At 38.3% G+C, this 19,547-nt stretch overlaps 1 protein-coding gene across 7 annotated transcripts in view; it reads right to left on the minus strand.

The window, feature by feature from the left end:
- The window catches only part of LOC121674672, a 300,378-nt gene that overhangs the window by 15,669 nt on the left and 265,162 nt on the right, over window positions 1-19,547 (minus strand). For all 7 annotated transcript variants that reach the window (XR_006019763.1, XR_006019759.1, XR_006019760.1 and 4 more), the window contains one exon: window positions 750-19,479. The gene's annotated coding sequence lies outside the window, so the exon portion shown is untranslated. The remainder of the gene's footprint in view (window positions 1-749; window positions 19,480-19,547) is intronic.

The raw sequence follows: 19,547 nt of genomic DNA on the forward strand, positions 1-19,547 counted from the left end.
AATCTATCTAGGGGCAAAGAGCAGAGCAAAGCTGTAGAATGGTAGTGTTACTGTCTTTTACCCATACTACAGGTTTTAGAGACGTGGTAAAGAAACACCTCCAAAGCATGCACTGAATCATAGAATCGCTAAATGGTCTGGGTTGGAAGGGACCTTAAAGATCCTCTTGTCAAAGCCCCCTGCAATGGACTGGGACATTCTCTAGATCAGGTTGCTCAATGCCCCATTCAACCTGACCTTGAACACTTGTGATAATGGAGCATCCAGAACTTCTCTGAGCAACATTTCAGCATCCCACCACCCCATTTTTAAGAAATTTACTCCTTTTATCCAATCTAAATCTACCCTCTTTCAGTCTAAAACTGTTCTCACTACAGGACAAGACATCCTGTTTATGTACAGAAAGGTGACAATACCTTCTCCCTGAAACCTTCTGCCCCACCTTTCCCAGCCTTTCTTCACAGGAGAGGTGTTCCAGCCATCAGATAATTTTTGTGACCCTCTTTTGGATCTGCTCTAACAGTAGTTGTACTGGGCACCCAAAAACTGGACACAGTCATCCAGGTGGCATCTGGAACAGAGTAGAGTGGACAGAATCGCCTCTCTCAACCTGATGGCCAAACTTCCTTTGATGCAGAGTGTGATTGACTTCCTATCTTATAAGTGCACATTGCCGGCTCATACTCAATTTTTTAACTGCCAGTATCCCCAAGTCCTTCTATACAGGGCTGTCCTAAATCCATTCTTACCCCAGGCTGAATTGATGCTGGGGATTGCCATGACCCAGGAGCAGGACTTTGCACTTGGACTTGTTGAACTTCCTGAGGTTTGCATAGGCTCACTCTGCAAGCCTATCAAGGTCCTTCTGGATGGCATTCCTTCCCTCCAGCAAATCAAAAGGTGAAAAATGGTTTTTAATGCCTCAGAGATGAAAGATAGTTTTGTTTGAGTTCTAACCTTAAAATCAATCAGCAATACTTCTATTATATATACTTAATTGCAGCTGGGCAAACTGAATTTAAATTTACTCTCCAACAAAATAGATTTATATAGTGGAAGGAGGTGGCACTTATAAGGTTATTTTGAAAGCAGAAACTTATTTTATACTAATCCATATACATAATCCGTAAGCTGATCCTCTTCTTTGTTGTTGCTGGTTTTTGTTAACTGCAAAGTATATCACATTTCAACTGTACATATTGAAGGCATAAGGAAAATGTAACACATATGCACCTCTTTCCCAGAGCTAGTTTCAAGCAGGTAGATATTCCCAAAAAGATCACAAAGTTAAGAAAATCTGAAGAAATGCATTTTTTTATGTTTACACTCTCCTTTTAAAAAAAAAACCCCAAAATGCAATTTTTTACATGTAATGAACATGTAGTAGGAAAGTTGACTTTTAGCAAAGAAAAGTCCTTTGATTTGGTTTCAACTTTTACTTCCTCACAGAGACATTCTTAATCAAGACAATCAAATGATGTTTCAGGATTTCTTACCATGCATAGATTGAAATCCATTCTGGATTTACATTTTTCAGCAAGAAAATGAAAATTTTCAGTGAAATTACAATTTTAGTGCATAAGAAGCATATCATTTCACCATACTTTCTCTCATGAGAAAATTTCCATCAAAACACCATTTTAACAACAGTTCAAGGAATATTTTTCAATGGGAAAAGAGATTGAGAAAACATTAAGCATGACCATGTACTATGCAAAAGCTTTTGAGACATGCAATATTGTACAAAGTATATCAATACACAGTTCAAGATGAAAACATAAACAGCAACTGAACAACAACTGTGATGAATGTAAGAGGGTTCATTGTCATAATTTTTGAAAAACAAACCTTTTCCTGGAGTCCGAAAGTAGCCACAATTCAGCTAAGTAATACAGGCATTCAAGTAACATCCAACAAACATAACAGATCCAGTAACACTGTGGGTGAAAAAGACTGTCCCAAACCTTATTCCTTTGATAGCATCTACAAAGCGGAAATATACAAGGATTCCATCAAAGAAAAATGGATTTTAGTTTTCTCTCTAGATAAGCTCTTTCTCTTCAGAAATTAGCAGATACTTCCCTATGTGCATTTAGTTATATGGGGTTGCAAGTTATTTAAATTTCTCCAGCAAGTCCCTTCAGATGGGTTATTTCTTTCAAGGGAAACTCAATTTCAATCACAAACTGAACACACCATTTCCACCCCACTGGCTATTTTTAAAGAGCTTCCCTTTTTATCATCATCAAACCTATGGACTTTGAAATCTTGATGGAATTAAACTCCAACTCTGAAATACTGCTTTAAGCAGCCATTGCAAGGTACTGAAAAATGGAAACAATGAAGGATTAAGCCCATTTTACTACATCTCCAGGGACTGAAGAAAGCAACTCTGTGCCAGCACCTGGCATTTTTCACGGAAGTGCAGAAGGCTCAGCACTGTCCATCAGGGTACACAGCGCCCAGTCTGTGCAGTGTTCATCATCGCTGTGATACACCACAGCCACCCATGGCACCCCTACTTCCAGGACCGTGGCTGTTGGGCCTAGGCAAGCTGACAACAGGGAGGCAGCCAAGGCAGAATGCCTGGGATGAAGCAGAGTCGGTCATTCACCCTGGCAGCTATAGGTACAGAGATGCTGGTGGCCAAGGCATCCCACTCCCTGCAAGGGTTGTTTGAAAGCTCAGGCCCTGGGGGCATGTGGTGCAGGCTGAGGGTGTTGGGAGCTGGAGCTGGAAGGATTTTCCATCAGGCTACAGGGATCCACGTACACATATACATTACTGTAAATAAGGGGGGTGGGGAGCAACCCCAGTGCCACACGGCTGTCTAATTCAGAACATTCAGCAGTTTTTTTGTGGGGTTCGGTGTGGCTTTTCTTTTCACAAAACTGACAAAATCTGGCAACAATGCACCATGTAAAAAAGTGACATTTTGACTCTAAGGAAGGAATTATTTGCAATTTGTTTTGAGCAGAAGCTTAGCTCGTGTCAGATGTGAACCTCCAGACAATCATTAGTTTAAACTGCCTGCTATGTGTTTAAAAATTTCAGTCAATTTAGAGCTGATCTGAATTGCAAATGGAATGGTAATAAGCCATTAGGGAATAACATATCTCTCTCTCACACTTGCAACCCTCTGCTTTAAGGGGCCTCGACTGCACTCGAATATGAAAATGCCACTTTAGTCATGCGCATTGACAACAAACATGGAGGTGTAGTGTCCAGCCTTGTAGAGTGGCACTCGGGAGGAGAAGATCAGGAGTGGCCACAGGAGCGAAGGAACAGGTGCAGCCTCTACAGTGAACAAGAGGCAGCAGTCAGTTTTCCACAGAATAGAGAGTGTGGCTTGCTGATGGCACAGTAAAACACAGGCCTGGCATACAACTAGCACTTGGTCATTTGATTTCTGAGGATTTGCGGCACTTCTCATCCACTGTGAAGCCATTTTTTTGTGAATGAGTGTAGGCCTTGCATCACCTAAGATTTTCCAAACAAAGTTACCTGCATTTCCTCAAAATTGGCTGCCTAACAACCTCCTGTGTTCAATGAGTGAAAAGATACAATGTTTTAATTCTTGAGCTTTCAGATTAAGATAGGGCTCTACAATACACCAATCCATTGATTACGAAATCTGCACAACTAAACCAGAGTAAATATCATACATGACAGCATTTAATAAATAATACTTAAGTAATTAAATTAATTAGTATACTATCCAAATTATATTTTCATACTGAAAAATATTTTAAATCACCTACTGATGTTTTATAGGTGTTCATAGGTGGAAAAACTTTCTTTCACAGCCCTATAGCCACTCTTGTGTAGCTGACAATTTTTTTTATACTGCCTCACAAAATCATATATGAAGCTCATCTATTTCATGGTTTCTTGAGTCTGCAGCTGAGGCTGACTCCTTGTCCCACCATATCAGCTGATAAGCAACCTACTCTCTACATTCAAGCAAATTCCCATGCAGAGATAATGAAGGGAGAAATGCAGATCTGATCTGCATCTGTAAAAGTTGAATGCTGGTACTTTGGTATTAACCAGACCAGTAGATGTTCCCACACCACTGGATATTCTTGCAACCCTAGAGATGAACATTTTCCAAATGGAATTCTGGGACTCCATTTGCTCCCTGAAGCTACATGTCTATATACAGGTCCTGGAGATTTTGTTTCTAGAGAACCTCTTTGTTGAGAGGGGACTCAACAGCAGACCACAGAGACCCTGCAGGGTCTCACCTCACAGGAAGTCCAGGACACAAACACCATGGCATTAGCACATTTGCCGGAATGGATTTCTGCAGACCATGCCTTCATTCTCAGGAGAGCATTAAAGTGGATATTCCATTGATTCCTTTACAGCACATCCACTCAATCCCCTCTGCTTTTCAGAGATAACGCCTTAAAATTGATGGCTGCAGGTGAATGTGGATATTACACCATATCACAACTTTCCTAGAAGGTTCATGTCAGCTCTTTCCAGCTGGCAATATGCTGGAAAGGGAATTGCTTGCACAGTACCTCTACGGAGCTGCCATGCAGCGGAAAGTAAATGGCCATGAACAAAGAGGTCAATGTCAGACTGCTGAGCCGGAGGCTTTACATAAGTAGGAGGAATCTAAGCAAGGGAAATGCAACTCAGGTAAAACTGTGGGTGCAGATGAAAAGTACAGAAGCTTGATTAACCAGCTTCCCACACAGGACTGATAAAAGCCTCTCTGTCTGAGACTCAAACTGCACCTGCTAGAACACAAACATAACATGGCTTAATTCTATTGACAGAGTCTTCCAAAACTTGGTATGCATCAATATTTATACATGTACAGATATACGCATGTGTAACTTATTGAAAGAAATTCTATTCCACGAATATTATAAACGGTGACAAAATATTCTAATATTCAAAATTTCATGTTAGGAGTCTGGAGCAATATGAAGAAGCTTCCGACAGGGAAAACCTGAGGTTTGGGGTTGAATCACCTTTTCAAGGACAGGTACACCTAAAAATACCTGAGAATGCAAACTTTGAAGACAATTATGCACCAGCAAAAGACTTCCAAATTCTTTGTTTCCTGGGAACACAGCAGACTATTCACATCCCTGAAAGCCACATGAAGTAAATTAATCCTTTCCAATTATCTTTGCAAGCTATATTTGGGATAACAATTCCCTACTTTCATATGTACACATGTGGAGCTCCCCTTCATTTTAGTGAGATAAACGACGTTTCCAATTTGGATCTTTGAAAAGGTCTGACATTCAGTATTTATTATTACAGCAAAGATTAAGAACAGTCCTACTGAACTCTAATATTTAAGGACTTAATCCTTTCAGAAGTGATATTATGGCACAGGACAATTAATATATTCCCAGAAGTATATCTTTCAAGCAAAAAATTTCCTGTGATAAATACAGAATTAAAGATGGCATTATATGTTAACTCAGATGGAAATGGAGTAGTTAAATGCTTCAAAATCTAAACTCTAGCTCATTACAATTTTCCCAGCATTTGTAATGTAATAAAAAAATTATAAAAATCTAGTTTTTCTATTATATTGGGTTTAAGCAAGACAGCACACAGAATAAAATAGTCAGAATCTAGCAAAATATTTAAAGTTTAAAAAAATATAAAATCCTTTGCTTTAGTGACTTTTAGCAGTTCTGTATTTTAATGTCCTTAGATGAGGTGTTCACAATTCACTCCATCAATTACTCTGGCAAAGTGTCTACATGCCAAAGTGCATGCCCTAAACTTATTTTAGCTTCCATACACAAATAGTTTAATTGACATAAATGGGTTCTTGTATGCACAAGTTACCCCTCATAATACAGATGATACACCTGCATAATCTGGTAGTTCAAAGATATATAAGGAAACTGTTGAGATTCAGGTATTTGCCTCATTTACATTTGAAAACTGAGTTCCTGTATTGAGGGTTCTTATCCTTAGTTGACATGTGACACAGGCCAAAGATCTGCAGTTGTATTTACTGAAAGTAAACCAACACAAACAGTGAAAGATATGAGCAACTGGGAGATGTGATTTCTTGGACTTTTAAATGTGTGTGTGTGATAGCCATATGCTTTTTGTGTCAGATATTTGGCTATCTAAATATTACTTCTCAGATGACATAGTCCTGAGAGCATGTAGCATAAATTAACGTATATCAGTTATGAAAAAAGAGTCATGTGAATGGAATCTGAAAGACAAACGATCATCTCTCAGCTGCAACTGAACATAATCTAAGCACAGAGTAATATTTTGGTTTGGTTAAAAGAAGAATGCTACAGGAATCAAAGGCTCAGACCTGGATTCCTTCCTTGTGTGAATACACCTGTTGACCCCAGTGGGATGGCTAATGTAATATGGCATAAACAATCAATGTCATATTTTAATTCCCAAGGAATGCCAATACAAGTGCATGATGTTCATGTGTATAAAAAATACATAGGAGAACATTATTGGCAGTCGCAGTGACCTGACTTACTTGAACACAGAAGGCAGGAAAGTTTTGTTCTTTGCATCCCAAATTGCCTTGTACCAGCTAACTGTGTCACAGGTTTCAGTAGCAGAGGTCAGGCCATAGACTGCTAAGTGAAAATTGGTGTAAAACAGAGTAGATGATTCATGGGAAGAAAGCACTTTGCCAGTGTAGAACAGAGTAAAGGGGGGATCAGCATTCTTCCCTCAGAATATTTAATATTCTGTCTCTCAATGTATTCTACAGATAACCCAAATATTGTGTAGCTCCCTTGAAGGTTCAAAGCAAAGTTACAAAGAAATCTGATGTATATGGATCCTAGGACTGGATGCACAACTTATATGAGGTTCTGCACTGCGATTGTCCTCCGTCTTGATACCCACCAGACATTAGCATGGGATTCAACTTGTGCCACTCCATTGGGCTGGTGGCAGCGATATTAACTTGTCACAGAAGAGCAGTCTATAAAGGAATTGTGCAACCATAGTGCAAAGATAACCATTCTCTCACATAAAAGCAAGCAAAGACAAAAGCAAGTTTAGGTGATACGCAAATCAAGCTTTCAAAAACGCAGTCATTTTGGGTCAGTCACTGCAGATTTCTTTTATACTGAAATACATTTTAATCAAGAAACTCCAGGTTCGAATTGTGAAAATTCAGTTCTTGACTCTAAATCTGTCTATACACTTGCTAATAGATACTGAAGAGGTTTCTTAAGCAGTAGAATGGCAAACACACCTCTTCTGGAAATGTATTTGTGTGAAAATACTGATATGCACTTATTTCATTAGAAGGGTTTAGTGGCCTTTTCCAAACAGAGGACACCTAAAGAAAAGCACCATGCCCTGAGATTAATTCAAATTCTTCCACAGAGCAGCAGTTCTTACCACAGTAAATCCAGAGGGAAAACAGAAAATTTGGAGGCAAAGTTCCATCTCTTACAGTGTTACTAATTTTGGACTACCCAACTGCAGTCCATCGAAGCTACTGCATGGTCCTTTTTCTGAATCCATGCTACACCTGCTGCAGGAGATAGAATCTGCTCCTATAAAGTTGGAGCTGAATGTGGTACAGCCTTGCACAAATGGAAGAAATCAAGCCAGCTGCTTCCTACAACCATTTGAATGCAGGAAGGGGTAAATCTGCATAAAGAGCATAAAGAGTGCCTCCTCTATATGTATCTACAGAATTCAGTCCTGGCCTTCACTTCCCATCTTCCAAACATGGGTTTTATTCAAAGAATGAGACATGATAGAATGCATGTGGATAGGAGACAACATGTGCCTGGAAGCTAGTGACAGAGAGAGGTGAAGGTAACAACCCCATGTGAAGGTGAAGACAAAGATGCACAGTGTAGTTCATCTCATGCAGACACAAGCTGAGAAGTCCTGTTTCTGTGAACACAAAAATCCTGGACAACCTGACCATTCCCTTAAAGAAAAACAGCCCTTCCCCAGATGAATCTGTATGAAATGTTCTATCCTCGTTGATACAAAATAGAACACATAGCAAGAAGTGAACAAAAAAACCACAAAAGAACTGCTTTTAAAGCTTAGCAGATCATGCTATGGTAATGTACAGAAAGGAATGACTAAGATACTGAATCACAATGTTATCTAATGACTTCTCAGAATGTGGTGTGAAGCAGTAACTCTTTGCTGGATATCATTGTGGGCATTGCTGTCCTCTCTGCTTCATTCGCTTTCATGCATTGATGTGTGGGTACAAATTACTGATGTTTGCTTTCTATTATTATTTTTTATTTGTGTATATATTTCATTATTCAGCTGACATTTATTTTCATTCTAGTTCATTAATGCACAATATTAAACTGTCTTATTACTGCTGACTTATTCAAACCTCCAAACTCTCTGTTGTATACAGTTTTTCCCTCAAAGCTGTGGCATGATTTAAGAAAGATGGGATTGGACATACAAACAAGAGTTTATGTGAGACGAGATCTCATGCCTTAAATATATATATATGAAGGCATAAATATATATTTTCTTAAATAATTAACATATTTTCTTATAAAAATATATAAGGTATTGTCCCGGTATGAAGGTATTTCGCACTGAAATACCAAATTATACATTTGGGTTTTTACCCTCCGCCAAGCAACAGATAGATCAGTCCCAACATGTTAGTATTTACAGTAAAATATTTTTTTTATGTACTCTCATCACGCTGTTTGTTTAAAAAATTTTTAATCAAAATGAAACAAAACAATCACTACTAATGTTCTACACAGCTACTTTGCAGTTGTTCTTTCTGCTTCACAGTGACTTTGTAAAATTTATCTGTTTCATTCTCAATGAATTTTTATATATGAAAGAGGAATTTTTATTCAGAGACTGACACTTCTCTACCATCCCTTCTCTCCCTTTCTAAAACTGCAACGTGCAAGAAACAAACGTAAATTCTCCCATAGTTTAAGATAAGAACTGTGCCATAGTTTAAGAGAAGAATTGTGCTTTGTTTCTCATACTGAAAGTTGGTGGGAGCTGGGAGTGGTAGGGTTTGGGTTCTTTGCTTGTGGGTTTGGTTTGGGTTTTAAAAAATATTTTAGCAAAATACAAACTTTTTCAAATGGTGAAAATCCATTTCCCTACATATTTAGGGTCCTACAGGACACCACAGTGATTAGAAACTGGCCATTTTGAAGCTGGGTTGTGTCTGACAAATAGAATATATCTAGGAAATGGGGAAATACTGCTTGAAATATCAAGGACTATTTCCAAGACAATAGCTCTAAAAACAAGACATCCACTGTAGAGGCAATCCATTTGTCCATGTACTTATGTGCCTTACACGACTCTAGAAAACACTATTCCCAGATATTAAGGCTCATCTCATCTTTAAAAGCCTCATTAGAACAGGATAAGAATACATCCACAGAGCAGTGGTAGGAAGGATGGCACATCTTCGCAATTCAAGTAGGTATAGGCTGCAATCACAAAGCAGTCAGTTATCTCACCCCCTGGAGCAGCCAGAGAGAACTGGTGCGAAAAGTACCAAAAAGGGTGGGCTTCAGCAAGGCAGTGGGCAAGCAGAAATCCAACAGTAGACTGGATCCTTCGTGTTGGAAAAAAATGGAGCAAGATCACTAGTTCAGTGGTGGTTGTGGATCACGTACTACGAAATGATAGGAAGATTGTGGGAACAGATATGTGTTCTAAGGTTTAACTTCGAACACAGTTGTCCACTCTGCTGGTATATAAGCCTAACATATCCTTTCAGGTGATTTATGTAATGGAGATTACAGAAGCATAACTGTCTGTCTTCTGATACTAAGTCCATTAACATCAGAATTAGATATGTCATCTCTATCCAGTATGCATTATTTTACTCATCATTACATATTTATTCCTTTATCAGATTTTTGTTAAAATGAGCTTCGCTGCAGACAAAAGACCTGAATAATTTGATATGCAATAAATGTGTCCTTGTAGCCCTGTTTCCTTAAACAGAGAAAATAATATGGTTAGATTAGCTCAAATGACAATTCACTGTCTTATATTAGGTTCACTAGGTTACAGAGGGAAACATTCATGCACCCTCAAATGAAAGGGTTCAAAAAAGTGACAGAAGGCATACTTAATTAGTTGACTGGATTGTTCAATCCTTGCATAAAGGCATGAGCTCTGCTTTAGTGAAGAAGCAAGCACTGACAGAAGTTAATGCCTCAGAGATTCTGCTTTAAACATTTTAGACTCTTGTCAAAATTATAATTGCATTCATATGAGATTTCATATATTTGGTTTTGCAGGGGGTTGATCTAATTTTACCTTGTAGGATTTTTTTAGCTAGAAAAGAGAATTGAATACATAGAAAAAACACAGGGGGATGACATGCATCAGGAGCAATTGTGTAGATGTTGTACGAAACACCTTGCAAAAATGCTACTTGTCTGAAAGGCACTTGTAGTAAGAGAGTGGGACAAAAAATGACAAACAGATGGAAGAACAAAGAAGCAGTGACACAGTTGGTCAGTGTGATAGGCAGCATTCTCAGCACATCCCTACTCTGACAGCTGTCAAAAATTTATTAAACTTCACAGCAAAAGAGGCAGAGTTTTAAAGAGGCATCTCTTACAAAAAAAAAAAAGTGAGGTGAGACAAGCTAAAAATCTTAGATCTGTGAAACATTTAACTTTATTGCTCTGAAATCCTTTACTTCTAAGGGAATAAAAATAAAGTTACTTGGTTTTCTGTTGTCTGTATTCCTAGACCCATACTTTAGCACAAAACACTTTTTATTCATTGATAGACTGTATTGTCTTAATGTAATTGAAGAAATCCTTATTTTCACTTCAAATTCCCTAACCCTCCAGAAAACTGACATGCCATCCCTATAAGAAGAAAGCTCCTTTTGCTCTGAACACTTTTGCCATTTCCAGGCATGCCAGACATTTGCAGGGTGTCAGCTGTGAAGGAAACATGAATATGTTCACATGATCAACAGCTGCACTGTGAAAATGCCTATGGGCCGGGGAAATATTCTAGACCCATACCCATCATCTCTACATGCTGTGAAGTGATTAAAAGGATAAGCCTAAGAGTTACCAGGAAGCCAGGAATTTTTGAGGGCAGAAAAAGATGGAAACTGATTTTCTGTGACATTCAGAATGGATAAAATTCATCCTTCTTCAGGACTCTTGTACAAGAGGTGTTCCTAACAGCACCCTTGTTTCAAAATAATTCTAAGCAGCAAAAATCAAACTTAGACATTCCAACAGTGGAATTATGAATCATAACATTGCCTGAAAACCTATCAATAATTCCTTGAGCCATATGCGAAATCTTATACAGTTTTTCTAAAGCTTGTGAACAGTTTGAGAGCTATTCCTTCATTTCCATTTCCTGTCATTACATGCTCTTGTAAAAATTCCCCCTCCAACTTTCTTGTAGGCCCATTTTAGATACTAGAAAGCTGCTATAAGGTCTCCCTGGAGCCTTCTCCAGGCTGAAGATCCCCAACTTTCTCAGCCTGTCTTCTAGGAGAGGTACTCCAGACCTCCAATTATCCTTGTGGCTCTCCTCTGGACTCACTCCAACTGGTTTTTTGGAGGCCAAAGAGATGAACACAGCACTCCGGGTAGGGTCCACAAGAGCAGAGTATTGTGGGAGGATCACCTCTCTAGATCTGCTGGCTACACTGCTTTTGGTGCAGCCCAGGACAGGCTTGGTTTTCTGAGCTGGAAGCTCAGGTCATCTTGAGCTTCTCATCGACCAACACCCCAAAGTCCTCCTCACAGATGCTCTCAATCTGTTCTCCACCCAGCCTGTACTTGTACTTGGGATTGCTCCGACCAAAGGACCTTGCAAACACTTTGAGAGCTATTCTTTGGCCTTGTTGAACTTCCTGAGGTTTGCAAAGACCCACCTCTTAAAAGCCTGCCAAGGTCCCTCTGGATGGCATCCCTTTCCCGCAGAATATCAACAGCTTGCTGTCATCAGCACACTTGCAGAGGGTACACTCAATCCTACCATCCCTGTTGCCAACAAAGATGTTACACAGGAGCACAAATACCTTGGGAAGCCTGCTATTGATCTAAATCAGTAATGGGATTCCCTATAGAATAATGCAAAAACTGGGGGAAGGAGACAGGAGATAAATTAAGAGCTACTCTGCAAGCTACTCTTGTCTCACTAGAATTCAGCATCTTAGATTTATGTTTGCTTCCTCTCACTGGTCTGCCTCATTTCTATTGTTCTGTTTCTGCTATTACCCAGCAGGCTCTTGAAAAGGGTGCAATTTGCACTTGCTTTTACAAAATATTTCATTGGTGACAGCTCTATTATTTCAAGTAATCCAGGTTGAAGTTCTGCAAATGACTTCTAAGTCAAAAAAACCAAATCTTTATACAGCCCTTGGTGAGCATAGGTACATTTGTTGTTAAAGAGTGTCACTCCCCTTTGCACACCCACACTACACAAGAACAGAATTTGTAGCTGCTACTCCAAGAACCTATAGGAGGAAAACTGGCTCACCACATTTAATGATACTTCTCACTTACAAAAGAGTGGCAGCTTGGCGTGTTGCAAGTCACTGTGCTACAAGCACATGGGTGGTGGAGTCATTTTCCACATCTCACAGGTAAGGCACTGCCATCATAATCTCAAGACAGTAGAACATACTATATTAATACCAGTAACACCCATGTTCGAAACTTCCCCTGGCATTTAAGGAGTCCCTGTCTGAAGGCTAATTTCAGCAGTTTCAGCATGGTTGCCCTCCTGCATATCCTTTATATATCAGTTGTCTAACGTGCAGTTTACCAAGTTGTCTTCCACCTGTCCTCTGCCTGGACCCAAAGCCAGTTCTGTACACTGAACTTCAACAACTACAATAAAACCATTCTCAGTTCAGTCACTCTGCAATATTAGCCTGTCAGCCCTTCAGATAACGTCCATGAGTGGTCCTCCTGAAATGCATGCATACCTTAATATCTGTGCAAACATACAATAATTAATATTTAGACAACTTAATACTAGATTTTTTTATTTAAAAGTATTCCAGTAAAACAGGTGTTCATCATTTTGCTTTTGCTCTCTACTGGTAAGACATTCCATTATCAACAGAACACATTAAAAATAAGAATTTTCCAGGCTGCAGTCCTTGAGTTTGTTGATGATAGATCCTTTATTTCCTCTCTATTTTTGAGACACTGACCTGCACATATCCATGTCAGCATATGTTAAAGGCAAAAAAATTACCCAAGTTTCACTTGGTTTTTTCTAAGCTGCAGAAACCACTTCCCAATCCAGAATTAAACATTAGACTTGAAAAAGTCATCTACATAAGAAAAGCATCTCAGACTGTCACAAAAAGATCTTCTATTTCAGTCTACCTTGAGAAAAATTGGAAATCCCTACAAATAGATGATGTAAACACAGATGATGTAAACCACAAACAAATGTCAGAGAATGCATCCTGCTTCTCACTTACACGATCCCAGAACTGTTCTTTTCATTGTATCTGGTGTCATGTTTATCTATGACCTCAACTTTACATGCAAGGTAGATATGAAAAAGAAGGTATTACCTCTGCCATAAAAAACTTCCAGCATAAACTGGACACTGGCAACGCAGTGCAGGCAAGTTTGGACCTTGAGGGGAGAAGGAAAGCTTTACACAGGATCTGAAGCATTGGTCTGCTCTAAACAAATATCTGGTCCATTGTCATGTTTCTAAAAATGGCAAGTGGGACATGATCGGGAAGAGGCCATTAGAGACAGGCAGCTCTCTTATTCTCAGGTCCTCTGTAGGTATGAGGTGTTGAACATTCTGGAGTGCATAGTGAATGCAACCATCACACTGAACATTACTGTGGGCCTGTTCTGTACAAACCTGGATATTCTTACTTTAAAATCTTATACATTGGTTTTCCAAAATTGCCAGCTGCAGCAAATTCCACAACTTGTTCTGTGTCAATGATTTCTTTTTTTGTTTGCTTTAGATCCTTCTTTGGCTGGAAAAATCAGAAAAAATATCTGCTAAAAAGGGCTTGAATTTGTGTTGGTAAAAATTAAAGAGTCTGAAGAAAAAAAAAAAAGGAGGAATTGTCTACCTGATAGCAATCAGGAATGGGGAACGAGGTGCAAAAGCAGCAAAAATTATTCCAGAGGACAGTCAGAAAGGAATTTGGCTCAATGTCACAAATAGCCCAAATTCCTCTTTAGGTTTCTACTTATATGAGTGAAATCTTGGCTAAAACCAGCATACTGAGATATGCGTAAGAGCGCAGTTCATTCATTTGACTGAAAATAAATGAGATCACCTCATTTCTCTTACATCTAGTAACATTGGAAAAGCTTGGTTTTATCTACAGAAGTTAAGGTGCCTGTAGACTGTTGAAAGAATTGCTTAGGTCCATTTCTGCCAGCAGGCACTTTTTCTCCAGGATCAGCAGCTTCATCATGAAGTCAGTCTGCCTCACAAACTTTGATCAGAGGAATCTTCACCTATTCTCCCAAAGAAAAAGAAATTTGACTGAAGAAACATCCTTTAATTTCAAATCAAAATACTAAATTGAAGCAAATCTCTACTCAAAAGTGATCACAGAACTTACTTGTTTTTAGAAAAGGGTATTACTGTGTTCAAGAGGGAAGATGATACAAAGTAAAGAAAGGGTTTGGGGTGGATGGGCGTTGTTGCTGAGCAAACAGTGATACTCTGTCAGTCTAATCATCGTTCATTGTTCTATGTACGGTGATGGGTAAAGAGAAATGCATTTATGTAGGTCTGGAGAGAATACTGAATGTAAAATTTTATACTGGAAGTGTAGAGTGAGAAGTCCAGAAATAAAATTTAATACCTCTTGTATGTCAAGGCAGATCAATTTCAAGTAGAAAAAAAGTGCACAATTTTATGGGATCTTCTAGAAACACCAATTTTACCCCCTTATATTTCCTCCCCTCTCTGATTTTTTTCAACAAACTCTCCATAAAAAGGAAATATGAATGATGGAGTGCACTTGGAATTCAACCTTAAAATCAAATAATTAACCCTGACATCTTCAGCACTTAAAAATTATTCTTTTTTTTTTTAACTGATGTTTTAGTTATTTTCATTGTTGCAATGCAGTAGCTTTTAATCAGATTTACATAATTAAATGCTCTCCTCTGACACAGGCTGCATTTCTATCACAGCCTCATTTAAGCCACATAGCATGAGTTAACGTAATCAGGAATAGTTCCCACATACCTAGGAACCAATTTTCAAAATTCCCGTGCTGTTTGTGTTGTGTAACTAGGAAAATGCATTATTCTGAACATACATTTTAATCCTTTTTCAGGGCCGTAAACATTTTCCATGGTTCTCTTCTTCATATTTCCTTCTGGATCCCTCACTTGTCCTTTTGAATGTTATGCACACAAGTGGTTTTTCGTTCCTTCTCCCTTGCAGTACATTTGTGCTCTGGACTTTATAGCCTCACTGACACCTAAATGGATGCAGCTCTTCTACCCCTACATGTCACATCAAATCTGAATTCTTTTGTGGTCAATGAAGTGTTGATTTGTTTTACCTATGTTGATTAGCATTTGTGGCCTTTCAATGCCTCACAAAACAGAGGAGCTCTAACAGCCAGATTTGTTCCAGTCTGAACTCCTAAACCAACTTCTAGGAAATGCAGGGACAGATAAAGATGCATACACATACATGCACATCCACATGTATATAAGCCTTTTCAGTTAGATTATTAATTGCAGGAATCTGTGTTACTTCTAAATGGAATGTTTTGGTTCTGGATCTCAGGAAATCTAATTCCTCTTTCTATTTAAAGCCTCTCTTTTTCTGAGAAAGAATGATTGAGGATATGCTTTTTAACTTAGAAAATTTTGTCATATAATATCTTATGACTAACTGGCCCTAGTGGTTCTGGAAAAAAAGCTTACACAATTCTGCCTAATTAATATGTTTGTCCTGATGGACATCTTTTGGAGTGTATGGGGAATGGGTAGTGGTCCATGCAAATGTAGGATTGAAGGATCATTACCAGGTATTCATGAAGTAATGGAAATAGTAATCAAAGAGGATGAGAATTATTATCTGTATTGGTTTGGGGTCTGTAAGAAAGCGAGATCTCTCATTAACTCACTTTAGGTTAAAAACAAAAAATAAAACTTTTTTTTTGCCCTATATCTGAGATTAAAATAGACTTACTGCCACAAATACAAGCCCTCTACAGACATGCAGGAAATATTAAAGAACCTCAAAAGGAAGTAGTGGGAGTTTTTTATGGCTTTTTTTTTTTAATAATCCTGGTTTTACTTTTCCAATACTCTCAAGCCTTACTGAAACTTTACTATGATAAAAAGGAGGGCTGCTGAAGTAGGACATGTGCTTTTGGCAGGTTTGGAGGTGATATCTGTTTCTGCATTTGGAGTCACTGCTCTCACTGTACCAGCTTCTATTGTCCAACTTACAGGGTGTTCCAACAAGGAAAAGGGGGGATGGAGGTAGGTGCTTCACTAAGGACAACAAAAGGTGGCCTTTATAAAGCAGCATGTATGCTAAGATCTTCTGAGGAGAATTAGGCATTAAAACCAGAAAACGAAAATACCCTCCAGCCCTACAGACACAGCAATGAAAACAAACCACTTTTCCTTCACTCAAATATTTAAAATATTAAAATTTTGAAAGTTCTCCAAATGGAATCCAATTATGCTCACAACCAGAGGCTAATTTCCCCAACTCTCTGAGCCACTGATGCTCAGCAACAGTCTGAGTGGTTTTGCACTCTTAAAATCTAGGGCAGCTGACAGTCAACAGATCTACTTTGCTGAGAGGATTTGCTGTTAATTTTGTCCAGGTTCTATTTTCCAGTGCCGGTCAATTTTTTCCAAGTAAACTCATCCATGAATTCATGTAAAGACTCAACTTAAAGCCCTTAGGCACTGATGGATCTATTTTCAGTCCTTTAGATGCAGTCCTAACTCAGTCAAAAGGTAGGCATTTTTTTATGCAATATAGTAATTATTTATAAAATCTTAAATTAGTGCAACTATTCAAGCACCTTAAAACATTGAAATGCTATCTCTGAAAGTATTTAACCTAAATGATCAAAACCTGAGAGCACTTAGAAAAAGGATATAAAAAATCTGGCCTTTACAAAACAATGCCACACAGAAAGTCTGTTTATCATTGTCTCAGTGACAATCTAGGGCAAAAAGTCAATATACATTCCTTGGAAGGCCAGATGGAGGGTGGAGAGGAAAAGGGAAGAAAGAGAGGGTGAAAGAAAGAAACGAAAGTAATTTAATCCCTGAGCCATCAAAGTTTTTCTGGTGCATGCGTAACTTTAGGAAGCTGAATAGCTCACTGAGGGACAACATGCTGGTCAGTGTTTGCTGGCTACACCTGAAGTCATCCGGCAATCTTCACACTCCTACTAGTATTGTGTTGGCCACAAATGCCTTGTGAAAGTGCACTTTTGTCAAAAAAGACACATTTTTCTGTCAAAATAAGCTTGAGATCAAGTTAGTACTGTAAGCAGCAATCAGCAGGTGAGTAAAAGTGTATTATGCCAGTCAACAAGGAATGGATCAAAATGCCATCCTTCTGCCAAAAGATGACCAGGCAGTCTGTCTGTCATGTTCTAGATGTCTTTTTTCTTATTATAATAAATGTCAATTGCTGCTGGAAATAGTCTCATTTAAGCTAAGCAATTGCGAAATCCGTAACTTCACTATCTCATCCCTACCACTTACATTATGCCCTATCTACTCAAAACTTGAAAAGCCACTGATAATATTTAAACTGTCTCTCGCAAGCCGTATGTCAATAGAGCACAGCAGTTCTGACTATTAGGGATCTGCTTGCTATTGTATAATCTCTCTGTATTTGGTCTCACTTGTGCAAAACTGAAGCATTCAAATGACTGCGCTATGACTATTGAGATAACACCCATTATGGCAAGGATCTAGGTCACTGGTATTAGAGCTGAGTCACGTCGCCAGTAATAAAAACACTGATGCTCTTTGGGAAAAAAAGCAGCTGGGCTTTCTCCTCTAAATAAGTTTTAAGGCCTGTAGGCAGGAAAGGATGACATTAACATGTTGCACTTCTCCATGAAGCGTCTATCGGGCAATGCATAGTGTTTGTTGTGCAAGTCATATGGTCCTCTGTCTGGAGGGAACTAGTACCTTGACAGGAGTAACACAATAATTTCAGAAGAGATTCTCAGAGTAAATAACAAGGCATGTCAATTAAGCTCTTACATATATGCTAGACTTTAAATAAAAATATCTTAGTTTCATTGGTTTGGAAGTTTCCTTCATTCTTTCTAAGATGGGCACTCATTCATTTCCAGCAAATGATTTTGCTACTCTGTCATTTAATATGTTTAATTTTTTTCTCTCTCTCTTTTAAAATCTGCTCATTCAAATAGACCCTGCTTGACACCAAACTGAAATAGATTTCTGCTATGGTTTAGAAAGTGGACAGAACACGCTCAGCCAGTCAAGAATTAATTCAAAGTGGTGTCCAGTTCTACACACAACACAAAATTCGCACCCTCCTAGGCATGACAGCCCAAAGCCTAGATTTCCAAAATGAGATCTAATATTCCACATTTTTTTCCTAAGCAAAATAAATGTCATTTTTTACCCCTCATTAAGAGGGCATGCATGATATTTCCTCAAGTTCTAAGGGGATCCATGTCAAATTTGGATTATTTTTCTTGGGTTTTCTTGCTTATACTAAGAGAAAAGCATATCCTCTTTCTATGATAAAAACACACTGCTAAGATTATAAACAGAGACAAGGGAAACAGCATACTTGTCATAGATAATACAACCAAATAGCATTCAGAAATAGTACAATTATCCCGTGGTGCATACATCAAAATACATCAAAGTTCCAGTATCTTCTGTGTCCAGGAAGTTTATTTAAAACAGCCTGCAATTAAAATTTTAGATGAAAGAGAGGTTTGACCTGCCTTTTGAAGCCTAGAGAAGGACACCATTCTGAATTACAGTGTGTCTTAATGTTATGTTAGATATTTTCTTATATTTTCAGGTGCCAGATTTCAAACAGATCTTTTAAGAATACCAAAGTAAGTCGGATCTAGTTTTAAGAGAGCCAAGTGTAAGCAGCTTCACAGTTATGACCAACTTGACAGTTAAACTTCTAAGTTACCTGATTGTTTTTTAATACATGTATTAAACACATCAAAAAAAAAGTAGGAAACTGAAATCCAAGCTTTTATCTTCTTACCAGCCCTGTCACTACACACACTGACAGATTGCAGTAATGGTGAAAAGACTTTGCAGGGTCACACAGGTAAGCTTATATTTGTGAAAAGAAGCTGAAGAAACTTTCTGATCTTCAACAGAACTACTCAGTAATTTATGAAGACTTTTCATTATATCTTCCTGTGGATGGTTAATGCATTACTGAATGCCTGCGCAAACTTCTTCCAACCAAGTGGACAATATTAGGAGAATTTCTTCAGTAACTTCTTTATCCACAATACACCTTATTCTTAAAAAAAAAAAAAAAATTAAAAAAAAACCAAACTAAAATGTTTTCATTAAATTTTAAAAAATCCA

The sequence above is a fragment of the Corvus kubaryi genome, unplaced genomic scaffold, assembly GCF_017639235.1.
Source record: "Corvus kubaryi isolate FWS band 111438036 unplaced genomic scaffold, C.kubaryi_AGA036_p1.0 69, whole genome shotgun sequence".
NCBI lineage: Eukaryota > Metazoa > Chordata > Aves > Passeriformes > Corvidae > Corvus > Corvus kubaryi.